The following is a 20,622-nucleotide window of genomic DNA, read 5'->3' as shown; positions in this document are numbered from 1 at the left end:
GACAATTTTCAAAGAAAATTAAATGCTTTACACTTCTTATTCTAACGTAAAATCAATTATTTTAGGCATATCTCCCTGAGGGCCTTTATCCCACAAGGGGAAGCTGGAGGAGAAGTGAATAACAATTTATATAGTGGCTACTCTGTACTAGGCACTGGGCTAAGCACTTTTATAAATACTATCTCATCTGTTCCTCACAATGACCCTGTGAGGTAGTTGCTATTATCCCCATTTTTACAGAAGAAACTGGGTTAAATAGAGGTTAAATGATTTGGTCAGCTAGTAAGTGTTTGAGGCTGGATTTGAATTCAGGTCTTCCTGACTCCAGGCCTAGCACTTTATACACAGTGACACCATAAGGGTTTAATACATGCCTATTGGCATTTTATACAAATGTATGGCAATCCTTTTTTTCTGGACAATACCTTCATACTAAGTTTTAAGCAGAGTAACTTTTAATATTTGATTTTTCCAATTCATGGCAGTTTATCTTTAGATCCCAATCCATGGTTCAAAGCCAAGAATTCATTTACTTTGAATTGCAATGGGGCATATAATTACATAAGGATCCATTGAACAAATGGAAAATGTTTAGCCTGGAAAAGAGAAATTTCAGAGGGAAATGAAGACTGCCTTCAAGTATTTTCAGGAACTGCAATTTTTTGTCTTTTATCTTTGAATCCCCAGCTCTGACCACAATCTTTGTCATGGAGTAGAAGATTAATAAATGTTTGTTGACTGAAGTCATGTGGAAGAGGCATCATATTTATTTTGCTTTGTACCAGAGAGCAAAACTAAGAGAAATTCATGTAAGGTATAGAGAGGCAAATTTTGGCTTGATGGATGGAAAAATTTCCTAATGATTGCTAACACCCCAAAATGGAAGCAGTTGCCCTGAAAAACTGGAGGTAGAGAACGGATGCTCCTTCAAAAAAGTTCTTCAAGCAAAAGAACAGACACTTGGTGATGATTTTGTGGAATCTTCAGTTATGTGCTGGACTAAGATAGTCTCAGAAGAACCTTAAAATCTCATATTTATTACATAATTTTATTTATTACATTTTTATTATAAATTACAATTTATAATATATTATATATAATAAATTACAATTTATTACATAATTACATCTCATATTTCCATACTTCATTTCAAAAACATAATTTCATAAATATAAGATGGAGATATGGCATAAGTAGTAGTTTCTGTTAAAAAAAAGATTGGGGTGAGGGGTTCTATTGCCTGTTTGGTCAATATGAGTAACAATGCAATATGGAAATTAAGAAAACTCACATTATCCTAGCTTAGTCAGTCAATAAACATTTAATAAGCTACCTAACATGTGCCAGGTAGTAGGTTAAATGATGAGAATACAAAGAAATAATCGTTATGCTGCACTCTACACTGGTCAAGGGACAACTGGATTACTATGAGGCAGTCAGTAACTATGGGGTTTAGTGGTTACATCACTAGACTTGTTGGAAGATGAGAGTTCAAATACTACCACAGACACTGCATTCTCTGGGATACCTGCTTCACAATGACCAGACTTGTTTTTATTTTAAACCCTTTCCTTTCTTGCTCTCACTACCTTCTAACTCTCACTGAGACCTGGGTCCCTCCTGATGACAACAGATTGCTGGTTATCCTTTCCATCACTCTCACTCATACCTCCTCAATTCAATGGTTATTATGGAAAAGTATTACTTTTTTCCAGACTCTACTTCTTTTTTTGTTTCATTTTTCAAATGCTTTATTAACTTCTGATTTACATCATTCATTTCTGCCAGATTTTGAGTTACAAATTTTCTCCCCATTTTTCCCCTACCCAACCACCCAAAAATAGCAGTCCCACAGGATATCCCCTCCTCCAAACTGCTGTCTCACATATTTCTCCCTTACCCCTTTCGACTTTTCCAGTAGGGCATGGTGGATCTGTATGCCCCAGTGCCTGTATATCTTATTTCCCAATTACATGTAAAATAGTATTAATAATAGTATAGATGTATATATATAAATATATATATATGTATATATTTAACATTTGATTTTAAAACTTTGAATTCCAGATTCATTCTCTTCCTCCCTTGTCACCCACCCTTACTGGGAAGATAAGCAGTTCAGTATAGGTTGTATATGTGTAGCTAATGCAGAACATTAACATAGTAGATATATTGTGAAAGACTGACTATATTTCCCTCCCCCCTATCCCACCCCCCACTTGTTCTATTCTCTACTTTGATCCCATACTTTTCAAAAGTGGGTGCTTCCAACTTCCCTCCCCCCCAGCCTGCCCTCACTTCAATCATCCCCCCTCTCATCCCCTTCACCCCTACTCTCCTGGAGGGTGAGATACCCTATTTAGTGTGTATTTTATTCCCTCCCCAAGCCAAATTCAATGAGAATAAGGTTGACCCATTCCCTATTGCCTTCCTATTCTTCCCCTCCATTGAAACCATTTTCCCTTGCCTCTTCTATATGAGATAGTTTATCCCATTCTGTCTCTACCCATCTCCTCTCATTATATTCCTCTCTTACCTCTTAATTTCACCTTTTAAGTATTGTCCCTTCCTGTTAAATTGGTCCTGTGCCCTCTATGTGTACCTGTAAACATACATACACACATTCACATATTCATTCATATGCCCATATACCCTCATATAGACATATATATAGAATATATATATATACATATATAGAAATATATATGTATTTCTATTCCCTTCAACTATTGTCATACTGAGAAAAGTTTCATCAGTTACAATTATTGTTTTTCCATGAAGGAATGTTAATAGTTCAACTTTGATAAGTTCCTTATGATTTCTTTTCCCTGTTTACCTTCTCATGCTTCTCTTGCTTCTTGTATCTGAATATGAAATTTTCTATTCAACTCTGGTTTTTTCAGCAAGAATGCTTGAAAGTCCTCTATTCTACTGAATGACCATATTTTCCCCTGAAACATGATACTCAGTTTTGCTGGGTAGGTGATTCTTGGTTTTAATCCCAGCTCCTTTGACCTCCAGAATATCATATTCCAAGCCCTTCGATCCCTCAGTGTAGAAGCTGCCAGATCCTGAGTTATCCTGATTGTATTTCCACAATATTCAAATTGTTTCTTCCTGGCTGGTTATAATATTCTCTCCCTTATCTGGGAATTTTGGAACTTGGCTATAATAGTCCTAGGAGTTTTCTTTTTGGAATCTTTTTCAAGAGGTGATTGGTGGGTTCTTTCCACCTCTATTTTGCCCTCTGGTACTAAAACATCAGGGCAGTTTTCCTTGAGGATTTCTTGGAGGATGATTTCTAGGTTCATTCTTTTATCATGACTTTCAGGTAGTCCAATAATTCTTAAATTGTCTCTCCTGGATCTATTTTCCAGGTCAGTGGTTTTTCCAATGAGATATTTCACATTGCCTTCTATTCTTTCATTTTTTTGGATCTGTTTAACAGCATCTTGATTTCTCATAAAGTCATTAGCTTCCATTTGCTCCAATCTAATTCTGAAGCAATGATTCTCCTCAGTAAGCTTTTGAGATTCTTTTTCCATCTGGCAAATTTGGCTTTTCAAGGGCATTCTTCTCCTCATTGCCTTTTTGAACCTCTTTTCTCATTTCATTTAGTTTATTTTTTAACATTTGATTTTCCTCAGTCAGGCTGTTGACTCTCATTTCATAATTTTCTTGCCTCATTTTCATTTCTCTTCCCAATTTTTCCTCCACTTGTCTTATCTGCTTCTTAAGGTCCTCTATGGCCTGTAACCAGCTCATATTTTCCTTTGAAGTTTTTGGTGCAGGAGTTCTGACTTCACTGTCTTCCTCCTGTTCCATGCTTTGATCCTTTTCATCCCCAAAATAGGAGTCTAATGTTGGATTCTTTTGTTTGCTTTGTTTCCTTTGTCTGGTCATGTTGCCATTCAATTACTTGACTTTTGGGCTTTTTGCTACAGTAGGACTCTGCTACCAGATAGGGGAGCTTCATACAAAATGCTGCGGTTTTCTCAGCTGCTGGGGGTATTAGTTGGGTGCCCTTGCTGAAGCCTCCGCACATTCTGGCAAGCTTGACACACACCCCAGGACCTCTACCTTAGACTGCAATCCAGATCCAACCAGGTTAAAGCAAGCGCAATTACCCCTCAGACTGGTCGCTTGGTCCCTCTACAGTCTGCAGGCCAGGAGCTGAAGCTGCCATGTGGCAGGGTCTGTGCCGTGCAGCAGCTTCTCACCCTTGAGGGCAAAAGCCAATGCACTCCCAACTAGTGGGTCCCAAAGTCCACACTGCACTGACCTCTCACTTTGTCCTTAGCATCTATGTGTTGATAATTCTGGAACACCACAGCTCTTGGTAATCTGGAGTCCCTCCAGCCGGAGGCTGGTCAGGTCCGCTGGGGTTAAAACCTTGGAGTGGAGGTGGGCTCAGCTCCCAGAGCACTGCGCTGGCTGATTCCTGCCAGCCTGTCAGGCTGTCCTCAGCAGGAGGTTAGCTTCTCTGTGTCATTTTGTGGGTTGTGTAGGTCCAAAGTTTGTTCAGAGTCTCCTTTTACATAAATTGGGGAAGGTGGAAGCCAGAGCAGTGGGGAGGACCTGCTTCTACTCCGCCATCTTGACCCCGACTCTACTTCTACACCATCACTCAGTAACCTCTCCTCCTTTGAAGTTTCTTCAATCCATATTTACCACCCAATCAAGATTCCTATATCTGTTACCTACTGATACTTACTTTCCTCAGTGAGATCAGGACCTGGCTCATAGTCTCTCTTATAGCCCCAACTCCTACCCTTATATTAGGAGATTGAAATATAAATATTGACACTTCCTCAAATACCCTAACTCCCCAGTTCCTCAATCTACTGAGTTCTCATGACTAACTTCCACACTCCACCTCAGCTTCACACAAAGATGGTCATACTCTTGATTTTGTCCTCACCCACAAATAATCCATTTCAAAGTTCATAAAATCCAAAATTCCTTTATCAGAAAACAATCTGAATAATCATCTACTTGTAATTTTATCTTTTCCTCTGTATTATGACCCTATGTCCTGTACTTCTTCCTCACCAGGACTTCTAATCTCTCAGTCTTTCAGGTCTTTCCCAGGCCATCACCCCTACATTTGCTATATTCTCTTCCCCTATCTCTTGGGAAACTATTTCAGCTCTATAACATCCCCATACTCCAGTCCCATGTCTTCTTGTCCTATCATGCTGTAAATCTTGGATTAGTTCCATCATTAATATAGCCTTTACTCCCATTCTCATGTCATTGCAAAAGAGCTGGAGAAAATCACTAAATCAGATTTGTTACATAATCTCAATTGTGCCTTGATTAAAGAATGACAATTGGTTCACTGTCCCACTCTTCTTGGTGGCTAGTCAAAATCTTTTCCTCCCTCAAGATACACACCTCCCTACCTTCTCAACTGAGGACCCTTATGTTTTACTTCACTGACAAATGTGAAGGCATTTGATGAGAATTCCCTCTTTTCCCTTCTGCTTAATGTCTCTTTCCTTATTGCCAATAAGATTAAAAGAGCCTCCTTCACTCATCTCACATGAAAAGGTGGGTCTTCTTGCCAAGGCAAACCCCTCTACACATGTACCCTTAGATCCCTCTCTATGTGATTTTCTGCCACAGATTACCTCCTCTATCATCTTAACTCTCCCAACTAATCTTCATCCTCTCTCTGCTGGCTATGAACATGCCTGTCCCATTCTCAAAAAACCTTTGCTTGATCTGGTCATCATACTAGCTACTGACTATATCTTTCCTCCCCTTTATGGTTAAACTCCTTGAGAAAGTCATCTACAATAGGTCTCTCTACTTTCTCTTCTCTTACTTCTAAACCCTCAGCTAGCTGACTTTCAACATTATTATCCAAATGAAATTCCTATCTTAAAGAGATCTCTCAGTTACCAAATCTAAAAGCTTTTTTGTCAGTCTCCATAATTTGTGACCTCTCTGTAGCTTTTGATATTGTTGATCACCATCTCTATCTAGCAGTGGAAAGCATCTCTATGTTTTCATAACATAGTTTGATTCATTTTCCTCCTACCTACCTATCTGAATGTTCTTTCCTATTCTCCTTTGCTAGATCTTCCTTCAGTTCATGACCAGTATGTCTGGGTGTCCTCCAGAAGTCTGGTCTAGACCATCTTCTCTTCTCCCTCTATACTATAATTCTGTAATTTCATTTTTTGTAATTCAGTCATTTCAATTGCATTCAACTCTTCCTGGCCTCATTTGGGGATTTTCTTGACAAAGGAGGTTTTACCATTTTATTTTTCTGGACATCTCAAACTCCACATGTCTGAAATAGAATTCATTATCTTTTTCCCCAAGCTGTCCCTCATTTTACAAATGAAGAAATCTGAGTCTTAGCGAGGTGAAGAGTCAGATTGACAGAGGTACTGCATGTTGGATCAGGTGGCCACTAGAACCCAGGTGTATGACCACCAAATTCATGGTTTTTACCCCTAGACCATCTTCAAACTTGTATTTCTCTAAAATAGGAGAATAAATATTACATAATGACAAAGCACAGTTATTACACTAACACTTTTCCGACAAAGAGCTTACTCTAATGTACAAAAGCATATTCAGTTCTCTGGTGAAAAGATGTCATGCCAATCTAAGGCCCTCAATCTTATTATTGAGATCATTTTCCCAGTATGTAAACTACTTACTTTTGAGGATGAAGGCACTTTGGGAAGCTGCATCCAGGCCTTTTAACAAACTATTGCTTCAGTTTACTGAAAATACTTTCCTTGAGAGCTAAAAACAACTGTGGAAAGTGTCTAACTCAACAACCTGAGAATTGTGTAAGCCCTGCTGGAATCAGATTACTTAACGAAAGCAGGCTTCGAAACAGCTACTCCAAGTCCAGCTAGAAATGATTAAGTGGGAGTGAGAGTTTTCTGCCACAAGTTCCTGATCCCTTGATCTACAACTAGGAAGTCAAGCTATGAATGGTCCATGAGTAAGGAAGAGAAATGGTTCCCCACTTGGCTTGATATAGTCACTCTGCCTCCCAAAGACTATTTCAGCATTCACAGCTTCTTTCCATGTTTATAAGTCTCTAGATGAGAAAGTAAGTAGATAGGAAAGACCTAATAATTGTGTCTTGATTCAGTTGGTTGGAAGGCAGTGAGTAATTCTATAAAACTTAAGATGCTCCTGAAGTTTGGAACCATAAATCAAGTTTCTGGGAAGGAAATTTAAAGGGCTACCACAAGACCATGCTGGTTTTGAGGTATGCTTTCTTCCTTGCCTGGCCCCAACCCCATTTCGGTAATATTCCCTTCTCTCTCTCTGCCAGCCTTACCACAAAAGTAAACTTTGCATCACCCTTTCTTGCTGCTGCTACTTGCCACAAGTGTGAAAATTACTAGTTAGAGCTCCGTTTAAAATGTGAAGTTGTTATGAGATTGTTTCTAGTATGCCTTTGTTTACTCATCACTAATTTCAGAATTCAGTCCAAAGACAGGAGGAGGCAAAGAATAAAAATAGCAAGGGACCCTTCCAAGATCAGTGAAAAGACACCCAATTGGTTGTAATCCATTAAAATTGGTTATCTGGGCTTGCTCCCAAAGCCTGGGGAGTCAAGATCATTCATTCTTTTTCGATATGAGAAAGGTGTGGGTTACATCAGAGAACAAAGCTGTTACATTAAAAAACAAACACAGGCAGAAATGTGGCCAAACTGAGTTAGCCATGATGTCACAACAACTGAAGATGACACAATTGAGTAGGAAAAACCAAAGCATATCTAGAAAGAAAATCAGCTTTAACCAATATTACAGAGATACCCAATGGAAATGCCAAGTGTTTGTCAATGAAGAGACTAATTATCCATTGTAATTCATACCTTCTGTTTGAAAAAGGTTGATTTGTAAGTACTGACATTTAGTAGCAATGTTCTCCAAACTTCTTTTCTAAAAAAAAAAAATTAGCAAAATTTTTAATGATAGAAAAATATTTTGTTCACTAAAATGTCATTTATGATCAATTATATAATTTACAATATTTCTAGTGAGAGTAGTATGATTGAATATGCTTTATTATTTTTGAAAACTTTAGAAACTTGCCAGCTATGTGACCCTGGGCAAGTCATTTAACCTTTGAATACAAACTGGGGATAAGGATAGCAAAGATTTCTCAGGATTGTTGTGCAGACCAAATGTGATAATATTGATAAAGCACTTAGTACAGTGCTTGGCACATAGTAGGTACTTGTTTCCTTCCTTCTTTAGTTTAACACTTAATATAAAGATTCTAAATTTTGGTTCCAGGGTTTAGCATAGTGTCTCGTACACACTAGATGTTAATAAATGCTTTCTGGTTGATAAATTCTAAGCTTGTTTTGTTTCAATATGTGGTTTTAATGACTCTCATAGTTTAAAAAAAGATACCTCGGAATAATGGAAGATATGCAGGTCCCTGTGGGGGAGAGTGTCTAGGTTATTATGCTCATTAAATCATGATATGCATTATTTAATCCTACCAAACAATTTAATAACTATTTTAAGTTTAGTTGATGAACTTCTATCTTTTCTATGTCAACCAATTGCTCATGCAAACAAGTTCAAATGACTTGCATTTTTATATCTTTAACAAATTTATATCTAACAAATAATATCTTTAACAAAAACAAAAAAATTTAAAAAATTTTATATCTTTAACAAAACTCACTGAAACTCTTAGGTTTTTAGATACAAAAGAAAATTCTACTTCCAATTTTTTGAAAGTGTAAAGATGTGAAAGTTTTCTAGCAAAAAATTATGTAACAATGCAAATATTTCCACACACCCATTTTCAAAATTCTCAGCAACACATGTTTCTTTTGAAAAACAATTACTTCCTGAAAAACAAAAATACAAATTTTATAAAACATACTTAGTTTGACTAACTGCTGCTTGCACGGTAACTATAAGCTAGTCATTGTAAGCACTATAATTTCTTTAAAAAAAAATCTTTGGGTATGTCCTAAAGTGGGTGGGAATGGGGAGTGTCTATATTGTACCTACTATGTGCAAGTTACTTGTAATAAGTCCCCCCTTTTCTTTTTATTTTTAAATTTTTTTTTATTTTTAATTTTGCTTTTTGGAGGGGGGAGGGCAGGGCAATTGGGGTTAAGTGACTTGGCCACGGTCACATGGCTAGTTAAGTGTTAAGTGTCTGAGGCTGGATTTGAACTTGGGTCCTCCTGACTCCAGGGCTGGTACCCTATTCACTACGCCACTTAGCCGCCCCCCCTTTTCTTTTTAAAAATATTATCTAATTTGATCATCACAACCACCCTTTGAGGTAGGTATTGTTATCATTTCCATATTTATGATTGAAGGAAACTGAAGCGACAAAAGGACCCCCACCCAGGGTCACACAGCTAGGAAGTATCTGAGGCTAGATGTGAACTCGGGTATCCCAGACTCAAAGCTCAGTCCTCTATTCACTGTACCACCCTACTACCTCTTTCCTAGGAGGTAGGGAGGTATTAGTTACAAATAAGTTTATAATTAAAATAAGTTTATAACCTAATAATAAAAAGTTAATAATGATTCCATCAATTTGATCAATGTAGCTAGCTGAGCAGATTAAATTCATTACTAAAAAAGTCACTCCCTCCCACCAAAAAAATGAAAGATGGGTGAAGTTTGTATTTTTTTTTTTTGGCTCCCATAAATCAATTTGGGAGGCAAGATGTGCTTATACTGGTAAGGGAAATGGGATTTTTCTAATGATGGCTGCCCAGCAACCAACTTCTACTGTCATAGAAGAAAAAGGTGAAAATCTGCTTACTCATTGGTTTTGGCAAGAAAGGTCAGAGCAGAACAGGGGGGTGTTGAGTGATTATGGGTAAAGGGAGTGGTAGGAATCATGTTTTAGACATGCCCCATGATTGGCAAGAGAGTGATGCAAACCATCATCAGGTTGGTGAGCTCATACCTCCATAATTTACAGACAACTTGTGGTAGAAGCATCTTAGTTTTTATCCACTCACAAAAAAAAAAATGTTTCTTTTGGCACCTAAGAACAGTAAGTGTTATTGCTAAGGGGCAAATTTGTTACAGAGAATTAATATTCTATTTTCTCTCAATCACAATTGTTGTGAACATGTGTGTGCACGATGAGAGAAATGGGAAAATACCAACAAAGGCCTTTTTGTTATTCAAGGTTAAGTGACACTAAGCACAAATCTATGCTCAGCTTTTGCTACCACATGAAACCAAACAAACAAAAAAATCATTGTATCAGCTCTCAGCCCTTCTTCAGAATGTCCTCAGATGCTGCTGCCATTGCGCCAAGCACAAGCATTTAGAATTAACAAGAATGCCAGCACCAGCACCATCTACATCTAGTAAGGCTCCCCAATCTTTCTCATCTAGAACTCATCTAGAATTCTGTACATAAAGGTGGAAACATTCAAGAAAGCAGGAACATTTTTACCATATATTAGACAAAGTATGAGGACATCTGACCTCAGTTCAACTAAATAAAAGGACCAAAATTTCCAAGAATATTTGGGAGTTACTATCTCTAAATTTTACCAAACAATATAATGGTGATATGTTTAGTGTTTGTATGAACCATTCTACGTAATAATTTAACTTCAACTGGAAAAAGAAACCTTAGTTTCCCCTAACTACTGACTCAATTCAAGGGAGTTAGTCAAACAAAAACAAAGAAGTACTAAATCCTGGGTCACAGGATTTAGTGGTTCAAAAGGCTTCAGACTTCATTCAGCAGAATGGAAGCTCCTTGGGGGCAGGGATTATTTCATTTGGTTTTGGGTCCCCAGTATCTAGTCTAGTGTTTAGCATTAGGGGCTGCTTAACTAATGCTGTTTGAATTGAATCAAATCAGGTCCATCCTATGGATGATGAAATTGTGGACCAGAGGAATGAAGTGTCTTGCTTCACACATGTAATAAAAGTAGTTAAGGAAGAATTCAATTCCAGGTCTTCTGGCTCTGCATTCAATACTCTTTCTGGTACTTCACACCCCTCTTCACTACTGAGCGATTCCAGTATCATCACATAACTTGGCTTTTAGCTCCTGGGTATAATTATACTTCTGACTACTGGTTTGCATTCTGGACCAGAGATTTGGCTCTGGCTCTGACTCAGGCTCAGAATGATCTACTTGCTAGACCTATTTTGGTCTTCTGGCTCCTGCCCCTAACCTCAGCCTTCTGACTTGCTGCTGACTTCCCACCTTCAGTCCCCCAGGCTTTTGCCACAATTGGCAAAAGAAGTGAAAATGACTAAAATTTCATATTCTGAACAATTCCCTGGCAAAGGGGTTGAATAAGTAAACTAGAAAAATGGGTCACAGGATATGGTGGAAAAAGGAATAGTGCAATGACCTGAGATGGAGTCCTGACTCTGTCCCAACCAATTGCATCACTCTGGGAAAGTCATTTAACCCCACACTGAATCTCAACTTTCTCATTTCTGAAAAAAGGGAGAGTTGAACTAGATAATCTTAGCATAAATATTTATTTATTATTTTTGTATAATAGACTTAGATATAGAAGAACCCTTAAAGGGGATTCAATCCAATGTACTTATGGGACAGATGAGAATAATAAGGCCCAGAAGCATCAATAGTGATTTATTCAAGGTCACACAGATTTGGACCCAGGTCATCTCATTTCAAATCTAAAGCTCTTGTCACTGCACCATGATCTAATATCTCTATCAGGTCTATAGGACCACAATACTAGGCATGCTCCCACAGGATCATAAGATAATGCGATTTAAAAAAATGAATTTGGAAAAAATGTTAGAAGCCATCTAATCCAATCCTTTTATAGATGAGGAACTGAAGCCAAGAAGGAGTAAATGACTGGGTCAGAGTCACACTGAGTGCTAGAGGTAAGATTTGAAACCAGATCTAGCTCCCAGTCTATTATTCTACCCATCAAAATAACAAAAATACATTATCAACCGGGACATGGCTAAACAAGTTTTGGTATATGATTGTGATGGAATAGTGCTGTGCTATAAAAAAGGATGAGCTCAATGATCTTAGAAAAACACATATTCCATGAAATAACAAAGAGCAAAATGAACAGAACCAAGAGGATGTTGTATACAGTGACATCAATGGCAACATTATTTTAAGAACAAGTTTGAGCAATTAAGTCATTTTGACTATTATAAGTACCTAAATGACAAAATTGTGCTGGTGTTACTTAAAAATCATTTATTACTAAACTGTAATGCTGGCAGATGAACTGTACAGTTTAGCTAGCACAAGAAGATATAAGTTTTAGGGGCGGCCAGGTGGCTCAGTGAGTGAGAGCGCCGGCTCCAGTGTCGGGATGACCTGGGGATCAAATCCAGGCTCAGATACTCAGCACCACACCCAGAAATACCTGGCCATGTAACCTTGAGCAAGTTTCTTAACCCCGATTGCTTTAAAAAAAATTTTAAAAAGAAGATATAAGTTTTACCATACCTCATGACTTACTCATGGTAGCTTTGCCTGCTGGCCCACTCCCCTTGCACTTTATGGCTTTTCGTTGGGTTGAGGAACAATACTATTAGTATTACAGTGCTCTAAACAAACTATGCAAGTCAATTTTCAGAAATAAATTGACAATGTGCCTGGGCTGAGAATTCTAGGTTCATGGCTCACAAATCATGAGAGATAAATGCATTTCCATATGGCACTGGTGAATACATTGCTGCTCTGTTTGCTTTTTAAATGGTGTGGTGAACAGAATTATACTGTGTGATTACACGACGAAAGGTTGTAAACCACTTTTTGGATTGAAAAAAACAGGGTGGGATTACTATATGGTGGCAATGATTATGCAGTGAAATACAGAACTGAGACTAATAATAAAGGACATAAGAAGAAAGACTGTCTTGAAAGAATTGATAACCAGAAGTATGTATAGAATGACTTTACATACATACATACACACATTTGTATCTAGTGGTAGCCATTTCTAGGGTGGGTGGGGAGGGAAGAAAAAAAAGGAAAAAAAGGAACTTACATGAAAACTTTATTAAATATTTAAAAGGAATAGCAAGTTGTACATAATATATTTGCAATTACATGTATGATAATCTTTTAAAATTATATGTTATGGAAATGCTTGTTTTATTCCATAAGTTAAAACTTTTAAAAAAAGAAAATTTTTAAAAAGAAAGAAAAAAAGAAAAATAAGTTTCCCATCCAGAAGAAAGTCTGTAATTCTAAATTATCCTTCACTTAAAGTAGAAAATATAGAATCATTCAAGAAAATATAACCAATACACTATATTATAGACACACTATGATCATTTGGTAAATAATATGTAGCACATGTAGAAGCTACAAAAGTCCTAACTTTTCTCAGAGTCAAAGGTTTTATTTTATGAACATTTAAACATGCAAGAAACTTTTACCTTTCCTAATTGTTTACATTATGGAAAACTTAATTGCTGGTCCCAGACAGAGTAGAAATGGAAAGCAAAACTAAAATACATTTATTACATCACAATTGTTTGATGCGGATGAGAGGAGATTGGGGGGAGGGGTGAAGATTTCAAAATTAGTTCTCTGGGACTTCCAGAAGTCAAGATGGCTGAGTAAGCAGTAAAGTGCTGTAACTCCCCCATACTCACCTCCAAACAACCAAAAATTGTGCCCCCAAACAAATACTGGACCACCAGAACCAGCAACAGGATGGGGTGAAACAATATTTTAGCCCAAGAGACTTGGAAGATGGGCAAGAAAGGTCCATCTCACTCAGGTAAAAGTGGAGCACATTCCAGGACAGAAAGTGTCCCAGCAAGCCAGAAGCAATCCCCACCTCAGCAAATTAGCAGGAGATCCCAAGCTGCAATGCAGTGCAACAGGCAAAAGCCAACACTGGGACACCTCATGTGACTTAGCACAGTGAGAAGGAAGGGGCAAGACTACAGCTTTAAGAACCACCACATGCTTCAGCATAGTTCTGGGCAATCAGGCATCCTCTAGCAGCCAAACCTCCATGTGCTTCCCTGTAGCCCCAGGGAAACACAAAAACACCCCACTAACCTCAGTACACTCTAGACATCAGCACTAGGACCCCAGCTCAGCACCAGATAAGCTACGAGGTCTCCAGCAGCACCAGACACCCCTTACTCCACTCCCTCAGAGTAGCATCAGACATGATGGTCTGCCTGTGGGTCTCAGGGCAACATCAGTGTAGCACCAGGTAAACAGCATTGGCACAAAAAGCCTGGGATAGTACACCCAGGGAGCAGAGCTCAAATTTAAAAGAAAGACAAAAGGCCAAAGAAGATGAGCCAAAAATATAATAATCTGATGACAGAAAATTATTATGGTGACAGGGTAGACCAAGACACAAACTCAGCAGAGGACAACAGTGGCAAGATACCTTTTCCATGAAACATTTCGGGGCTTGAAGCTACTTCCGATTTTTCTTTGGGGTCTTGTCCAAAGGCATTTTGACATTGTTGTCATCTTCTCAGTCTGGGTCTTGGTCTACCCTATCACCAGAATAACTTTCTATTTACATCCCTACATATTAAGATGATGTTAGTAATTATTAAAATTGTACCACTAATAGTATAGCTAAGAGGAATATACATAGAAGGTATGGGTATAAGGTGAATTTGAGGGAATAGCAAAAAAAATAATTAAGGGATTAATTACTTCACATGGAGAAGAATGAAAAACATTAGAGTGAAGGGAAAGATGAGAGGGTTGGCAATTGGCATTGACTGAACCTTATTCTCATCAGTATTGGCTCAAAGATGGAATAATATACATAATCATTTGAAGATAAAAATCTATCTTACCCAAAAGGAAAGTAGGAGGGGAGGCGGGTGGGGGTACTGACAGGAGAGGGCAGACCAAGGGAGGCAGTAGACAGAAGCAAAAACACTGTTGAGGAAGGAAAGGGTAAAAGGAGAGAGAGGACAAACAGGAGGAAAAACAGGATGGACGGACATACACAGGTAGTAATCATAACTGTGATGTGAATGGGATGAACTCGCCCATAAAATGGAAGTGGATAGCAGAGTGGATCAAAAACAAGAATCCTACAATATGTCTTTTACAAGAAACACACATGAAGCAGAGAGACACACAGAGTAAAGGTAAGAGGCTAAAGCAGAATCTACTATGCTTCAGCTGAAGTAAACAAAACAGAGGTAGCAATCTTGATCTCAAACAAAGCAAAAGGAAAAATAGACCCAATTTAAAAGGGATAAGGAAGGAAAGTACATCTTGCTAAAAGACATAGACATATGGCAATGATATTACTTCAAAGACAATGAAGTAATATCAATACTAAACATATGCACCAAGCAATACAGCATCCAGATTCTTAAAGGAAAAGTTAAGTGAGTTACAGGTTCATGACCAAGCAAGAGATATAGAGCATCATAAAATGTAAAATAGATGATTTTGATTATATTAAATTAAAAGGCTTTTGTACAAACAAAACCAATGCAAATAAGATTAGAAAGAAAGCAGAAAGCTGGGGGGGGGGATCTATGGTAAATGGAAGAGAAAGAATGCTGAAGAGAGAAAGGGAAAAGGAAGAGAGAATAAAGAAGAGAAAGAGGAAGAGATTAGAGGAAAAGGGGGAGAAAGGAGAGAGAGGGGGGGAGAGAGAAGAAGAAGAAGAAGAAAGAAGAGGAGAAGGAGGAGGAGGAAGAGGAAACAAAAGGGGAAGGGCAGAAAGGAAAGGAAGAGGGATTGATAGAGTTAAGTAGAAAAAAAGGATGAGAGAGATAACAGTTCTACCAGTATACATTAATGCACGTGTTATGTGTATATGTACCGATAGATTCACTCTATAAGTTGTCCATTCAACTACATATTATGTCCTGGACACTAGGCATTTTTCAGCCTCTTAGCATTTTTTCCTGTTTGTATAATTAGATCATACTCTTTTTAATGTTTTCAGAGATCACTTAGGAGGTTCTGCAATGTTCTGAGACTAGATGCAGTGAATGCAATGTAATTTGTAAATGAAGCAAATAGAGAACTATACCATTCCCAGGGAATCCCTCTTCAATTTGGACTCTGCTGGATAACCTGCACAATGGCTTCCTACATCTCATTGTCTTATATAACACTTCACATCAAAAAACAGTTATCTGTAATTTATGTCTCCCAAGGAATATGGTATAATTTTGACATACAGAAGGCAGGTAACCTTGCTAGAGAAGAGCCCTCAAGGCGGTGTTTTGCTCTACCAAATCAAATGTTAGTCAGCAAGCAATACACACGGTGGGATCATTTATGCTTTATATCTTTCGGTCAGCTGCATGATGATAAAAAAATACGACTTGCTTCCAAATAACATTGATAAAAGCTGCCAGTTTCATTCTAATATCTTCACTAAAGATGCCCTCAATGTGTACGTAGATGAGCCTTATAAAATTTTGCATAAATAGGAAAGGAGGAACATGGGTCAGTCAATAATTATTGACATTCTCTGGGATGTCTTTTGGAAGGGTACATAATAATAAAATCTGAGTTTCTCCTGACACGTCTCCTAAGACCCTCAAAACTGTTGCTCCTACTAGCATGGGCATATGTGTGTATGTGTGTCTATAAATGCATGTCTAAATATGTATGTGTGTATAGACATATGTGTGTATATATGTATGTGCATGCACACACACGTGCACACACACACACACTTGCTCCAGTCAACCTGCTTTTCCTGGCTTCATGTTTTCCAGTACTACCGCCATGTCCTCTATATACATATTCAATATTGTAATGTTGAATCCAAATGTAGTGACTCTACTGACATTAATAAAGAAAAGCTTCTGCCTGTTCCTCTTCCCAATTTCATCTTTAGATGTCCTCCAGATTACTTTGCTTAACTGAATTTCTTCAAAAGTTTCCTTTAAAGTGACTTTTTCTTTCCATATTTGTCAGTGTTTTATGTAGTAATACTGTTCATAATCTCCCACCCTCCTCCTATATAAGATTTAATAAACAAGTTTAGATTCTAAACTAGTGGGGGTTTTGCCAGTGCTATCCCTTTGTTTGGCAAGCAAGACAAGGTTTTGCTGATTTTAATTGTTTTAGGTTCTTTTCTAGTGGGACAACTAATTCACATTGACTAAACTTATTTGTGAAACTGTCATAATTTTGTCAGTTTCCTTTCTTCTATTTCCTACTATTTAGTATCAATTGACTAAACTTATTTGTGAAACTGTCATAATTTTGTCAGTTTCCTTTCTTCTATTTCCTACTATTTAGTATCAATAATATTTAATAGATAACTTGTAAATGTTTTAATTTCATATCATTTCATTTTCTCATTAACATTCTTTCTTGGGGTAGCTACTGTGTTTCCCCAATAATAAGACACTGTCTTATTATTTTTTTTTTTTGGACAGAAAAACACCAGAGGGCTTATTTTCAGGGGAGGGCTTATTTTAATAAACATTGACAGCAATTTTAATAAACAGGTAAATGTGAACAAAAAAATGTACCTTTATTCAATAAGCAAATCACTGGGGAAGAACAGGATGACGCGCTCACTGCTGCAGCTCTGATTGGATGCAGCTCGGAGCGCGGCGTGCGTTTCACGGGATGGTACATACAGAGGGTACCATAATGTAGCGTGTAGCGCAGGGGATCACCTTCACTACAGTAGCAATCTCAATAGGGCTTATTTTCGGGGGAGGGCTTATTTTAGAGGAATCTTACACAGTAAGGGGAGGGCTTATTTTCGGGATAGGTCTTATTATCGGAGAAACACGGTAGGTGGTACAGTGAATAGAGCACCAGCCCTGGAGTCAGGAGGACCTGAGTTCAAATGCGGCCTCAGACACTTAACACTTACTAGCTGTGTGACCTTGGGCAAATCACTTAACCCCAATTGCCCTGCCTTCCCCCCTCCAAAAAAGAAATATATATATTCTTTCTTCTAGACTCATTATTTTGATCTTAGTTCTAATAAGTCAGATAACTGATTGTACACAGACAAAGATGACTCCTGTATCAGTAATGAGTAATTTCCTGAAGAACTTCTCTATCTTTTCATCCTCTGCAAAGATGGTTTAATATTAGTTTGGGGATTTTTTGGCAAATACTTATCATAAGCAATGCAATAAAAGATGACTAAATGCCCCCCAAAAGTGATTCTTCTAATTATCTTTGGATGCAAAATAAAACCAAGTGCACAAGTTGTTGTATTTGCTTCTCCAAAGATAACCTTCTAACCATTATCTCCTCTCTCCTTAATCCTACCTTTCACCCAAAGTCCAGATTTCACAGGAAATGCAATTCACTCCCCATCATGATCATGTCTGCTACAATAACTTGCTGAATCATACTTGGATGCTCTTTTCTTGTAAACAAAAACTTGTTTATTTGAAATACAAAATTAATAGAAATAATATAATATGTTACATTACAAGGCTAAAATATTTTGGGAACTAGAGCTGTCCTGAAACAATTGCTCTCCATGAGGACCAGACATATTTTGGGGGCACCTTGGACCCAGTTGGTCACAGGATAAATAACATAAAGGATATGAACAGGCAGTTTTCCAATGAAGAAATCAAAACAATTTATAATCATATAAAATGCTTCAAATCATTATTGATTAGAGAAATGCAAATTAAAATAACACTGAAATATCATTTTACACCTACCGGTTTGGCTAGAATGATTGCACATGATAGTACATGAAAGAAAAATATACTACTATGTATAACTTGCTATTCCTTTTAAGTATATAATATTATCATGTCACCTTATCTAGAGATGGTTACCATTGGACACAAACAGGTATATTTATGTAAAATTATTCTATTTCATAGCCTAAAATTATTCTTCTATTTATCATTTTTTTTCTTCTGGGTGCATATAGCATCTTTCTTCATATGTTCTTTATAGTTAATTTGGATATTTAGAATAGTCAAAATGACTTATTCACTCAAAGTCATTCTTAAAATAATATTGCTATTACTGTATACTCTATACAACATTCTCTTCATTCTGTTCATTTTGCTATTCATTATCTTGTGCAAGTCTTTCCATGTTTTTCTAAAACCACTGAACTCATCATTAGCACAGCACCAGGCACAAGGGTTCCCGTGGGCCTCAGGGCAATATCAATTTAGCACCAGTAAACAGCCTAGGCCTACAGCCACTAAGAATGGAATTCTTATGAAAGTTATTCTTATGAAAAAGAATTATGAAAAAAGAATGAACAGTCTGGAAAACTGCTTAAAAATAGAATTGGTCAAATGGAAGAGGAAGCACAAAAGCTAACTGAAGAAAACAATACTTTAAAAGTTAAAATTGGGTAAGTGGAAGACAAGAATCAATCAATTTCAAAAGAATGAAAAAAAATGGATGAAAATAGAAAATATTTCATGATAAAAACAACTGACCTGGAAAACAGATCTAGGAGACAATATCAAAATCATTGAACTACCTGAAAATCATAAGCAAACAAAAGATTTGGCCAGCATCTTTCAAGAAATTATCAAGGAAAACTGCCCTGATGTCCTGGAACCAGAGGGCAAAATAAGCATTAAAAGAAACTACCAATCACCTCAGGAAAGAGATCTCAGAATGAAAACCCCAAGGAACATTATAGCCAAATTTCACAACTATCATGTCAAGACAAAAATACTACATGTGACCAGAAAGAAAAAATTCAGATAACAGGGAGTCACAATCAGGATCACACAGGACTTTGCAGCTTTAACATTAAAGGATCAAAAAACATGATATTCCAGAGGGCAAAGGAGCTGGAGCTACAATCAAGAATCATGTACCAGGCAAAATTAAGTATAATACATCAAGGAGGAGAATAGTCATTCAATAAAACAAAAGGATTTCAAGCTTTCACAAGAAGACCAGAGTTAAATTTTTCAAATCAACAATCACAAAGCAAAGGAATGGAAATGTTACAAAATTAGAAAGAACAAACATGGCACCAAAAAAGACATATGAGAAGACACCTCCTCCCACTACTTTACATAGGTAAAAGGTCCACAGTTATGTAATATATTGGCATAGCTTTTCAGACTTTCCCCTCATATCGGTCATTTTTGCCAATTATTTTTTCCTTTTACTTCCACGTTTAAAAAATGTTTTTTGTTATATGGGATAGGGGAGGAGAGGGACAACAGGAAATTTAGGCACTGTGAAAATAAAAGATGTCATTTTATAAAAAAGAATACCGATAACTATGTTAATGATTATAAGTTTTCTAAAACTCATGTGATTCTCAGTAAACTCAGCCTCCCTTTTGTGCCACTGTCACCATCTCTGTGGAAGTGGAAGAGGGCGGCACAGGTGGGAGAGTATGGATGGTTGGTTGACTCATGTAGGGTTGGTTCATGGGTTGTCATGGCTGAAGAAATCACCACCAAACAGTCAACTGACTTCTTGATGACTACTAGATCATATTTGTCTAAAGTGGTCCTCAGAAAACAAATAGAATCTGTTTGAAATTATGTAACATAAGTTACAAAATTTCTCAGTTTTAGGTTTTTGAGTTAATGAGATTAGTGACAGAAAAATTACCTCTGCAGGAAAAAACAAAAAAATTGCAACAACACAATTTGTAAAGAGAAAACAAGAGAGAGGGGAAAAAAAGGAATAGAGAAAGTGAGAAAAGGAAAGAGGAGAGAGAAA

At 37.3% G+C, this 20,622-nt stretch overlaps 1 protein-coding gene across 4 annotated transcripts in view; it reads right to left on the bottom strand.

Annotated features, from left to right (window-relative positions):
- Positions 1-20,622, bottom strand: part of IL15 (interleukin 15) — a 160,444-nt gene that overhangs the window by 107,998 nt on the left and 31,824 nt on the right. Inside the window, exon 2 of one of the 4 annotated variants that reach the window (XM_069105426.1) lies at positions 7,859-7,925. The exons of the other annotated variants lie outside the window; for them this stretch is intronic. The gene's annotated coding sequence lies outside the window, so the exon portion shown is untranslated. The remainder of the gene's footprint in view (positions 1-7,858; positions 7,926-20,622) is intronic. 4 annotated transcript variants of the gene reach the window in all.

This window comes from Petaurus breviceps, unplaced genomic scaffold (genome assembly GCF_028583685.1).
Source record: "Petaurus breviceps papuanus isolate PSGF00001 unplaced genomic scaffold, PetGlider_PUasm1.0 76, whole genome shotgun sequence".
NCBI lineage: Eukaryota > Metazoa > Chordata > Mammalia > Diprotodontia > Petauridae > Petaurus > Petaurus breviceps.
This window is presented reverse-complemented; position numbering and strand designations above follow the sequence as displayed.